This window comes from Lepidochelys kempii, chromosome 18, assembly GCF_965140265.1.
Source record: "Lepidochelys kempii isolate rLepKem1 chromosome 18, rLepKem1.hap2, whole genome shotgun sequence".
Lineage (NCBI taxonomy): Eukaryota > Metazoa > Chordata > Testudines > Cheloniidae > Lepidochelys > Lepidochelys kempii.
This window is the reverse complement of record NC_133273.1, coordinates 7,049,586-7,061,615: the sequence shown is the minus strand read 5'-3', so window position 1 is coordinate 7,061,615 and position 12,030 is coordinate 7,049,586. Positions and strand designations below refer to the sequence as shown.

General features: G+C 37.3%; 1 protein-coding gene across 6 annotated transcripts in view; it reads right to left on the bottom strand.

The window, feature by feature from the left end:
- Positions 1-12,030, bottom strand: part of SPEN (spen family transcriptional repressor) — a 106,005-nt gene that overhangs the window by 77,114 nt on the left and 16,861 nt on the right. The gene's annotated exons all lie outside the window — the stretch shown is intronic.

Below are 12,030 nucleotides of genomic sequence, written 5' to 3'. Positions count from 1 at the left end.
TTTAGAGGCACTATGTATGCCAAGCTCCACATTAAAATTTTGAACAGCCAATTCACTCAGTCAAGACGTTTTTAAAAAGCAGATAATGGCATTTTATTGCATACGTTAATCAGTTACAAAAAATAAAAGAGTTCCAAAATGTAAAATGTAGAATTTGGAAGCTCTTGACAAACTGGGTTGGAATTTGCAAGAGAAAGAGTAAGAAATATTTATAAATCGTAAAGACAAGGATTACAAAAATTAGTATGACTGATTCATGAGGATACAGTAAGTTGTTATAAAATTTGTGATAAAAAGGTAAAATTACACACAGTTAAACCTTAAGCAATATCAAAACTGTTCTCAGCTACTTGCTCCAGGAGGAAAAAGAGGTCACAATCAATAGCAAGCATCTCATGGGAGAAGATTATTTCAGGAGCTATGTTTAACTGCGTTACATGCATGAATTTCATTAACAGTTTAAATAAAATTGCAAAAGCTACTCCACGAGTGGACTTCCCAATCATATGCTATTGAAATCTAGATGTAGATTCTATCTTCCTCTGTTTCATACAGTACCAAACATACTATTCACTATTCAGTAAATAGTACATGTAGTTAACAAAAGCATCTTTAAAATTAAGTGAACAGGTTGCTGGTTAACCATAAAAGCTTTGGGCAGCACTGTGAATGAAAAGCAGCATGGAGGAGACAGAACTTAGGGTATGTCTACACTGCCCACATTACAGCACTGCCACAGCAGCGCCAGCACTGTGAGAAGGGCAGTATAGTCACGCTTTATCACCGGAGGAGAGCTCTCCCAGCAATTTAAAAACAAAAAACAAAAACACCACACCACACACCCCAAATGAATGGTGGTAGTGTCTATAATGGCGCTTTTCAGAGCTAAAACTTTTGTTGCTCGAGGGGGTGTTTTTTCACACCCCTGAACGACAAAAGTTTTAGCGCTGAAATTGGCAGTGTAGACTGCCTAAGTGTGAAAACAGAGCTTCCAGTGTCTGGCACTTTAAAACAGATACAGGTACTGCCATTTGCCTTAAATTAAAGGAAAAGTAACAGTCTGTACCTTGATGTTCACCCCTTTTACAAGACTATGAAGTTTTGTACAAAGTATGCCTTGTGAGGTATCATTTGAAAACACAATTTGCCACACACATTTTACCAGAACAATAATGATCAGCAACACTATATGTAAAATTATAAAATTCTACTTTATGACATTACTGAGACATAGTCCAAGTTTAGAAAAGCAGCCACAAACCAGTTCCTCAGAGACAAAAGGCAAACTGATGCCTTAGCCAGGGGTCAACAAAATCCAAGGGACCACCACCTGGTTTAGTGATAATTCTTTGGCAGGAAAAACGGTGAGAGAGAAATTTACACCTTGGCAAACAAACAGCTGGAGGTTCCTATCCCCACAATCTGTCGTCTCCTGAACCCTCACTGAAGAAGATTCTCTAAGAATAAGAATAAATTCTTCAAGTATAAGAATAAGGGTCAGACCTCAAGTTATATCTCTGCTTCTCTATCTACCCACATGACATCAACAAGATCTGAAGAACAAAGGCGGCAGCACTGAATTGGGGGAAGAGATCCTGACCGAAAAGAGTCCAGCCAGTAAGACTGCTAAAACATGTGGTGAGAGACCTTTGCTTTGAATTCACTTAGCGTGTTAAGTTAGATATTAGTTACGTTTTACTTTTCATTTTCTTATACAAATTCTGACTTTTATGCCTCATTTCTTGTAATCACTTAAAAATCTAACTTGTTTTATTTAAACCAGTGTGCTTGGATTGAAGTGCTTGGGAAACTCCATTTGAGATAACAGGATTTGTGCATATCATTTTCTATTAATAAAAAGACAGACTTTATATGCGCTTGTGTTGTACTACCCAGCCCTCTCCTGGCCAAGACACACATTTCTTGGGGAAAGTCTGGGACTGGGAATTTGCTGGTGTTACTCTGCAGTGTAATTCAAGAGTGGCTGGCCACAGAACTCATACAACGTAGCTGGGAGTAATTTACATGCTAGATATTGTCAGAGCAGATCAGGAATGGTTGCTCTCGCAGCATAAAAGGAACCCTCGGTCGGAGAACTGACGGGACACAGTTGTTCAACAGTCCAGATGGCACCCTGGGGGGGTATCACAGATATTAATATTACAATTTAAAAGCACTTTACAAAAACCCTCAGAAGGTTATACCAAAATCACTAGAAAAATTGCACTGGAATAAATTCTCAAAATCCACAATTTTCACTCTCAGTTTTTCTGTATTTACAGAATATTCGAAGGCTACTTTCAGAAGGAGGGGCTTCTCAAAGTTTCCCGCCAGCTCAGAGGTTGTGGTACGTGGGATAGTTGTATTAGGACTTGCATTTAAAACAATATTTGCAGAGACCAAAAGAAAAAGGAATATGGTAGAGAAATAGTGAGGGGGATAATAAGAACGTACAAAGAAACAAGATGTTTAAGAGTAAAAAGGAGAGGATGGAAGGAAAAAAGTGAGCAGAGGCCCTTTGGGTAAAGTGAGATTAACTGTCCTCATGGTCATTTATGGCAATCTAGTATTTCAGTCAAACCAGTCAATATCATCTGATTCCCACCAGAACATTTAAACAAACAAAAAAAAAACCCACCACACTGGCCCCCTACAAGACTAAAAAAGGAAAAGATGAGACAGCGCTGAGTGTTTCGATTTTGTTTTCCTTTGAGTTTATGAATTCAGCGTGTAGTACTAAGTGTATCAATTTGCATTTTTATTTTCTCAACATTCACAAATCCAAATTGACAGTGTTTTTCCATACTTTGTTTTCAGCAACAACTGAATCATGAACTCCTCACAAAAAATATAATCCCAAGGACCTTTGTGAGTACAATTATATATAGCCTAGCTAACAATGAAGTAGTGCCATCTGTCAGTTACATTTCACACAAGTGCTCTTAAAATACTGGTTTCCACTTACTATCCTGACAAGCTTTTTATTTTCCCATTTTGCTAGTTATGGCACTTTCAAGTTTATAAAAATTTATTTAAAAAAAATCCAGGAGCTGCTTGTACTCACCATAGGATAAACTGAGATCTAGTAATCTACCAAATGTTCATCTATACTTTTATTTAAGTTATGGGAGAACAAGAAGTGCAGTACATGCCGTACATCAACAGAATTTGATCCTCATGCACACCAAAGAAGCAAAGAACAATACTATGTCTTTTATACCCAAATCATCTATTAGCAAGTTTTATACTAAAAATGGCATGCTCAAACAACAATTTGCTTGACAAATGGTTTTAATTCTTGTGTAAAAAACTACTTTGAGTGCTGTGAAATGCAGAATCATAATTTTATTTATTTCAAACAAAAAATACTTTGTTCAATCTCTTGTATCTTAGATTACAAATTTACAGGAGATTTAGTGCAATACTTTTAAATAGTCTGATAATACAATTGATCTTTGCTGAATGCCTGAAATAGTCGTCCTTAAATGTTAGAGGAACAGATAACTTCACTGCACAAAAACCCATGGATTTTCCCAGTGGGCTGTTTAGGCAGGCAAAAGCATGAGCAATTTAAATTACTCTGGTATCCTACTTCTATGGCAGCAATAGTCCTAAATAATCCAACTTTAATTGAGATGAATCATTTTAATCTCTCCACCATCTAGATGCTAAAATGTATGTGCAGCTTGAGTATGCTGCACTATAGCCGTGAGGTGCAATGGGGATGACTTGTGATAATTGCCTTTCTTGGAGGGGGCCGGGGGTTGACAAGCAAGCAAGGGGAGAAGAAAAAAGAAAGAGAAAAAAAAAAGAGGAGAGCGCGCGCTAAGCATCCAAAGCCAGTTGCTGACACAGGAAGATTTGCATTTTCCTTGCCCCAACGCGGTCTATGCCCTTTGATTACACACATTCTATAGTACCCCATCGTGAAGATTAATCTGTCTAGTGATCCGATCCAGCCCCACCCATTGGCTGCTCTCCGGGCTGCTCCTGGTTTTGCAGTTGCTGATAGAAGGGGAACTGCATTGCTCCATGCTATTTGATCCTAAAGGGAGAGGAGGGGAGATCTGCAATGCTGCATCACAAGGCAGGTTACTGCAGCAGAACAATACATTACAAGAAAATGATACTTTCTAGAGAGTTGGGGGAGGAGAAGCAGCACTAAGGATACATTTCAATATTGTGGTCGCAAGTTAATGCAAGATGGCGGGAGATACACTGCAAGGAGCAGCAGCAGAGCAAACAGGGACTTCGTGTGGTGCAACCTTTGTCCACAATCGGAAGGGCTGGGAAGAGGGGACAAGAGGACAACAAAAGCCGTCACGACCTTCGGTAACGTTGGCAGAGGGAGGGGCTCCTCTGAAAGCTTCAGGTCGTGTATTTATATTTATGCGTCAGTCCTTTCCAATAAGACTGTTTCACAATCACAGGCAGACAGATCTGAAAACAAAGAAGATCGTTTGCTGTGCTCTAAACTCTACCAACCCTAAAGAAAACAAGGCTTTTTAATGCCTCTTCCCATGTCTACCTCATGCTGATTAATCAGTAACTACCAGGGTGTCGACGGGCAGTTATTAATCTCGCTACACAATGCAGCATTTCAGTGACTCGCAGCAGGAAGCTGAAACTTCAGGAACTGTTGTTTTCTGATTATTCTGTAAAGAAGAATGCAGAGGCCATATCTTTCTCTGTCTGAAGAAGCAAACTAGAATTCTAAAATACAGAGATGGAAGAGACCGATTAGGTCACTGAGTCCCCCTCGCTGTCAGTGCAGGATTGCAACAAGGGACTGTAAACAAAAGTGGGGTGCCCTTTTTTTTTTTATTGCTAGATCATTATTGTTCAATCCGACTAAGCTCCACCTACACTAATCCAGCTTTTCAAACGCGGAAGAGGAATTAATGATTTAAACTCTGTTGTATTCATTGTACAGCCAGCATCTCTATAATCAAGCAACTAAAATGTCTCTGGACTCTCGATATGGCTGCTGTGCGCGCCCGTTTCTCCGTCCCTCAACATCATCCCCCCGCCCGCATCTTTGCCTCACAAACAGGCAAACAATGGCCAGTCTGGGAAACACTTCCCTCCACCAATCCAAAGCCAGCCTCTCTCCTCCTCCCTAGGACCAACGTGTCACTGAGACAAAGCCCTGCTGACTGGGGAGGAGACAGAAGAGACAAGGCAGCAGTTTGCCAAAGTCATCTCTCCCTAAACAACTTTCTTTAAGCAAATCAGTAACAAGGAAATTAAAAAGCTAAAGGCTATAGCCATTGCTGGGTCAGAAGGGTACCTTTGCATGGCTGACGTTTTTCACTGCAACAATTAGCCACTTGGTTTCACCACAAATTAGATATTTATCACAACTATTCACTCTTCTGAACAGTTTCAACTATTCCTTAAGTAAATATTTTTAAACACAGGGCTACTGTAAAGGAGCTGGATGGCAAAAGATTTAAACAAATATTTTAATTTGGTTTTACTCATATAAATTAGTTAGGCTCTCAAATCTTATTACCTGTATTTCAGGCAAATTCTGCTTTAAGAAATAGAAGGCAAAGAACCAGTTTTTACTGACATTTCAAAAAAAAAAACACATTTCTTGAATTAGACATATTATAGAAATAAAATAAAATGTCCTGCCTCCCTTATCCCCTTAACTCCTGTAATCTCAAGAGGAGCTCTCAGCAAGTACACCAGCCCCATATGCAGATATTTTCAACACCACAAAAATGTGTAATTTCAATCCCAGGTGCAGAAAAGCCTCTTTACATTTTGCTTCAATCTCATTATCAGTTAGCATAATAAAAATCCTACTTACAGTAACAAGACACAACAGCAAACAAAAAACTAATTTATCATTTCCATGTATTTCTCCAACACTAGATATTGACCATGACACATCACAAGGTGTGCTGTTACAGCAGGACACCTGTACATCTGAAATTCATTTGTAAGGTACAAAATGAAAAGGCAAATACCTTCAGCCTCCTGAGAAATGCAGCTATTCTACCTGTGCAATGCCCAAACTCTCCCTCTTTTTAAATTATGATATAACTGAAGGACACAGATCCTGACTTGTTCGAGTGCTCTCACAGTCTGAAGCTTTGTTGACCAATCATTCTTCTTTTCCCACTGATATTTTTTATAATAAAACAACATTAACTGATATAATCATTATCCAGATGGCTAGATCAGCCTGACCCATTTTATAACTTTAGACTAGTCCAAAAATTAGATGCCAGGGACTATTCTAAATCTGTGCTCTCTTTCATATTAAAGAAAACTTTACTGGTTAAAAGGCACAGCAATGGAAAATATACACATGCTATATTGTAACACAGGCTTATAGATTCATTCCTTTGGATTTTTTTTAGCTAGCCTAGCAGAGCTTTTTTAATCCAGAGCTTCTATTCACTTGAGTTCTAGAGTATTCCGCTATTCAGGACACATCAGTTTTATACTCCTAAATCCTTTGTGACATTTTTTTGCCTCGCAGAACAGGACAATAAGGAACTACTGTTGATCAATGTAAATGCTTCTTACATGCCAGAGGAATAACAGAATTTCCAGTTGAATCACTGCACACCCTAGCTTAGTCTATAACCTAGTACAGAGTCAGGAATCACTTTTGACAACAGCTGTCACGAACAAATCCCAAGGAAGCAGTGCTTAAAAGGTTTAACTATGGTTTATGGTTTAAAAGTCTAACAATGTAGAAGGGACAAAACCATCTTCCGCACCATTACATGAACTGTACCAAAAACGGTCTTGTCGACACAATCTGTAAAAGTTTTCAACACCCACAGCTGAAGACAAAGGCCATGAGACTACAACATGAAGAGACTTAGAGTATGCATAGAACAATGTAAAAAATAATACCATAGCGAGTCTCAGAGCATGGGTCAACTGATTTGGACTCATTAAGGGTCTAAAAATAGCAGTGTAGACATTCCAGCTGAGTCTGGAGCCCAGAATTGGAGAGCCTCCCCACTTACCAAGTTTCCAAGCCTGGGCTCCAGCCCCAACAGCAACAGCTACACTGCTATTTTTAGCCCCATAGTGCTAGCCCAAGTCAGTATGGGATCTGAGATTCCGGGGGGGGGGGGGGGGGGGAAGAGAGGAGAGAGAGAGAGAAAGCTGTGACTTGTGTCTGAACATGGTCTAGCACTATATGGCCCTGATCTTGATTAGGGCCTTTGGGCATTAATATAAATATGAAATAAAAATACACCACAGAATAAAAATAACATGCCTGACCTGATACTTGTGTATATTTTTTATCTTCATCTGTATTAATCGCTGCATACATTTACTTGTCCTATATACTACATATCTCAAAGTATTTTTCTGTTTGTAATTTTATTATTTTCTGCATCAACAGTTACATTATGCCAAAAGTGGCACAAAACTTACAAGACCCTGCACACATTTAGTCACCCTGAGACCAGAGGAGCATCAGAAATACAAGTGTTGTGAATTCCACTCTGCTAAGTCCAGTGCTCCCCTTGAAATCTGACAAAATGGTAATGCACTGGTAGGAAAGAAAAAAGAGAAGAGAGCTTATAAATAGATACAGAAAAAGACCTGAAGCAAATCTGAAACAAACAGAAGCTTGAAAGAGGCACTGATAGAAATACTGGAAAATATTGAATCTGGAAGAAAACTTTTAAAATATGGATACAAAAAGCAGCAAACAGAAGAAAACAAGAACTCTAAAATAATCAAGGTGACTTGAAAAAAAAAGTGAAAAAGTTGAAAATGGTAAAAAAGGAAGGAAAAATAAATTTTAAAAATGGCTTTACAAGATTTTCAGGGTAGGGAGAAGCAAGATAATATAAAAATATTTTAAAAATTGAGTGTACTTCCTTTCCATCCCAGAAGTGGCTGCATTTCAGTGGTGTGGAAGCAATTTACATAGTAATTATCAGATACATATAGGCTGTGTAACACTTAGGGATACTCTGAGATGAAAGATGGCATGAAAATAAATGTATCAACTTCAGTTATGTTGCCCAGGGCCAAAACTGAAAAGTTTGCCGTTAAGACAGAGTAGCCTGGGAGGCAAATAGTAAACAAAAATATAACCTTGGTCCCCATCCTTTGCAGGCTACCCAGATTATTGGTGTAAAATTCAGAACAGGCAGGAGGGAAAAAGAAAAGCTTCAACTCTAGATGCTCTAATTTACAAACTCCATAATTCACATGAAAAATGGCAGATGCACTCTACTTCTTAGTAAGGACTTAACAGATGCTGTAGTGAGATCTATTATTAAGGCTTCATTACTCTACCAAATTACCCACCATACTACACTATGAAGTTTCCAGTTGCAGTCCAATAATTAAGGTTGAGTTTTGCATTTACGTACATCAAGTACTACATGTCAAATGAACAAGACACAGTGGATTCTTTTTTTAATTGTGTCCTTGTCTATTTGCAAAGGATGTCTTTGATTGAATGATTAGCAGCTGAGTTCATCAGGTTACCCTTCTTTGAATGTTTATTTAAACTTGGCTTGAAATGTACATTTTAGTGGATGTAGTGAATTCAGTTTTGTATCTCTGATAATGTAGACAGAATTGAATTGTTAAAATTTGTGTATTTACAAGCTTGGGAATATAGTTCTGATTAACTTGTTGGGTTTTTTCCCCTTATGAATGAAAACGCCATGGAAATATTTTTTCACCACATGGCTCAATTTGAAGTAAAGCAGAAAACAAATATTAGGCAATTTTCCTAGGCAATTAGGAAATTTTGGATTTCCATTTGTTAGAAACACCGGATTCCTTGTTAGAAACCAGATAAGCCTAATGGCCTGTGATGGGATGTTAGATGGGGTGGGATCTGAGTTACCCAGGAAAGAATTTTCTGTAGTATCTGGCAGGTGAATCTTGCCCATATGCTCAGGGTTTAGCGGATCGCCATATTTGGGGTCAGGAAGAAATTTTCCTCCAGGGCAGATTGGAAGAGGCCCTGGAGGTTTTTCGCCTTCCTCTGTAGCATGGGGTACGGGTCACTTGCTGGAGGATTCTCTGCTCCTTGAAGTCTTTAAACCACAATTTGAGGACTTCAATAGCTCAGATATAGGTGAGAGGTTTTTCCACAGGAGTGGGTGGGTGAAATTCTGTGGCCTGCGTTGTGCAGGAGGTCAGACTAGATGATCATAATGGACCCTTCTGACCTTAGTATCTATGAATAAGCATATTTCATTCAATTTCCAAAATATCTATATGCAAAGTTTTGCACAGTGCTCTACAGACAACACTATATAAAGATAAGTATCATTATGCAATTTCCATTAGCCTGGTGAAAAATACAGCCCAACAAAATACCTCTGCATTTTTATATTGGGACTTCTGAAATTACATAAAAGGAGAACGAAGAGGTTAAGAGTTCTTTTCCTGCTAGAATCAGCTTTTCTTTGGTCTCCAAATTAATCCTGCAGTGCATATTCATAATTGTTAATCTGACCCTAAGCAACCTGAAAACTAACTGATGTTATAAATACAAAGTGCAGGTTATTAAATACACAAGGACTGACTGCTGAGTTTTACAGTTAAAGCCCGCATAAAACTTTAGTTGGCACTTTCATTAGACCAACAGGATATTTTACATTTCTTTGCACCACACAAATGCCAACTTCTTTCAATTTTCAGAGAACCCCAAATTAAGGTGGTTGATTTTAGCTGTGCAACTCCTTCAACGTTAATAGCTGGTGAATAGCTACAGAACACTCCATCAGATATTTTGGAAATTGAATGAAATATGCTTATCTGGTTTCTAACAAATGGAAATCCAAAATTTTCCATTTTAAATATCAGGCCTAAAATTTGATTTCTGCTTTACTTCAAATTGAGCCATGTGGTGAAAAAATATTTCCATGGCGTTTTCATTCATAAGGGAAAAAAACCAACAAGTTAATCAGAACTATATTCCCAAGCTTGTAAATATACAAATTTTAACAATTCAATTCTGTCTACATTATCATAGATACAAAACTGAATTCACTACATCCACTAAAATGTACATTTCAAGCCAAGTTTAAATAAACATTCAAAGAAAAGTAACCTGATGAATTCAGCTGCTAATCATTACTGCACCGCCACTCAAAACAACCTCAGAGAGAGTGTTATAATTTGTTAAATTAGATCTCAAAAGCTGATTTACAAATACAGAAACTTACATACGGCTGCTGAACCCGCCAAGCAGCTGAACTTAAAAGAAGCCAAGAGCACTATCTACTATAAACATCTCTATCCAAATCTTAATTACTACAGGCCTCATCCAAAGTCAACGGAAGTCAATAGGTGACTTTCCATTGAATTCAATGACCTTTGGATCAGGTTCTATATTGGTTCTTGACATCACAGATATACCAAAAACAGCTTGATTTAATGACTACTTGTAGCAGACTACTAACCTCATTCATGCTGCTGTCCCTTCAAGATAAATCTGCCTACTTTGGAAATGTGGAAAATATCTTTAATGTAACCATTTCTGCTTATTACAAATATCAAATGATACCCTTTGATATCCTTGATCTGATCTACTGAACAAGTTTTTATTTTCTTTTGAAATGTAACAAAATACTGCAGGATTGAAATGATGTTAAAACATTCTTGTAAAACAAATATAGATGTTAAGAGGCAAGCAACCAGCAAGGCCAGTTTATACCACTGATCCAAATACTGTATCTTTCTCAACACCAGAAGTCCAAAGTGGAGCAGATTTCTGGACCAACACCTTGTAAAGAGAAACTTGGGGTGTAAAATTAAAGCACTAGGTTTAAAGTAAAGGTAACAGAGGCAACCAGTAATCTATGGAGTACTTGCTGAAAGGCTCTGTACAGCAGACTGGTCTCATGGTGCTGGCTTTCCATGTTTCCAAGATGGTATATCACATTAAAGACAGCTAAAATATATATCAAAGACTTTTCTAATATTACTTTTCCCTGTAAGCAGCTGTAGTTGCCATAGGGATGTTAAAGCAATTGTGAGTGAGAGGGGAGGTGGTCTGCATGATTATGACTGGGAGAGTTCTCTTTAGATCTGGTTCACTCTATACAAAAGTTTGAGAAATTTTATATTAGCTTCATCAGCATACCATGCAAGAATTAAGCTACTGACATCATGGGAACGCTAGCATCCTGATTTTACTATGGGAATAGACAGTATGAAGGCAATGATTCAGAAAAGTGCCTTAATTATCCCATTCCTACTGTTTTCCAGTAGCAGTGCTTCTGGATAGCAATATTCTTCCAGCTCTGCTTCTCCAACATTTATTTACAGAGGCTTTTATTGAGCTTCCAGCCGCCAAGGTGGATACATATTAATGATTTAAATAAAGAAAATTTGTTTTATTTAAATTGTTTATTTTAAGTTATAATAAATTTTTACAAATAAACTTGCTTAAAATGAAATCTGAATACAATACAAAATAGAAGGCCTAAAATTATAAACTCTTAAAACATTTAAACAAAAAAATAAATCCATAAGTCCATGAGCCTCTATCAAAAAAGCTTTGAGTTAAAGGCTACTTTTCTATATAAAGAAAGAATCAGGAAAAGAAACATCCAACTTTTGAGGTCACGCTTCACCAATTGGCACAATAGTTCATGTACTGTATTAAGGGCTTATTTTGTTCAATAAAAATAAAATTTATTTGAACATACAAAACATATAAATTCCAGTTACCATCCTAATACAACTTGACACAAATCATGAGCAAAAAGTTAATCTAGTAAATAAGCAATATATTCTTCACCATTTTCTAACATACCAAAAATGAAAAATTGATAGAATCTGAAAATATTAAACTATATAATTGCTTAAATATATACTTATAGTGTACCCTCCTAGGTAGTAAAAAGATGTACCAAATATAATGTGAAGGCTCTTAGTTGCAAATCGACATGCTTATCTCAACCAATGAGAATGCATCTTTCTTTAGAAATTAAGTACAAATGGAAAAGTTGATTAAAATATATTATTTAAACCAAGGCTTTCAATTTGATTATTTAAATTTCCCTGATT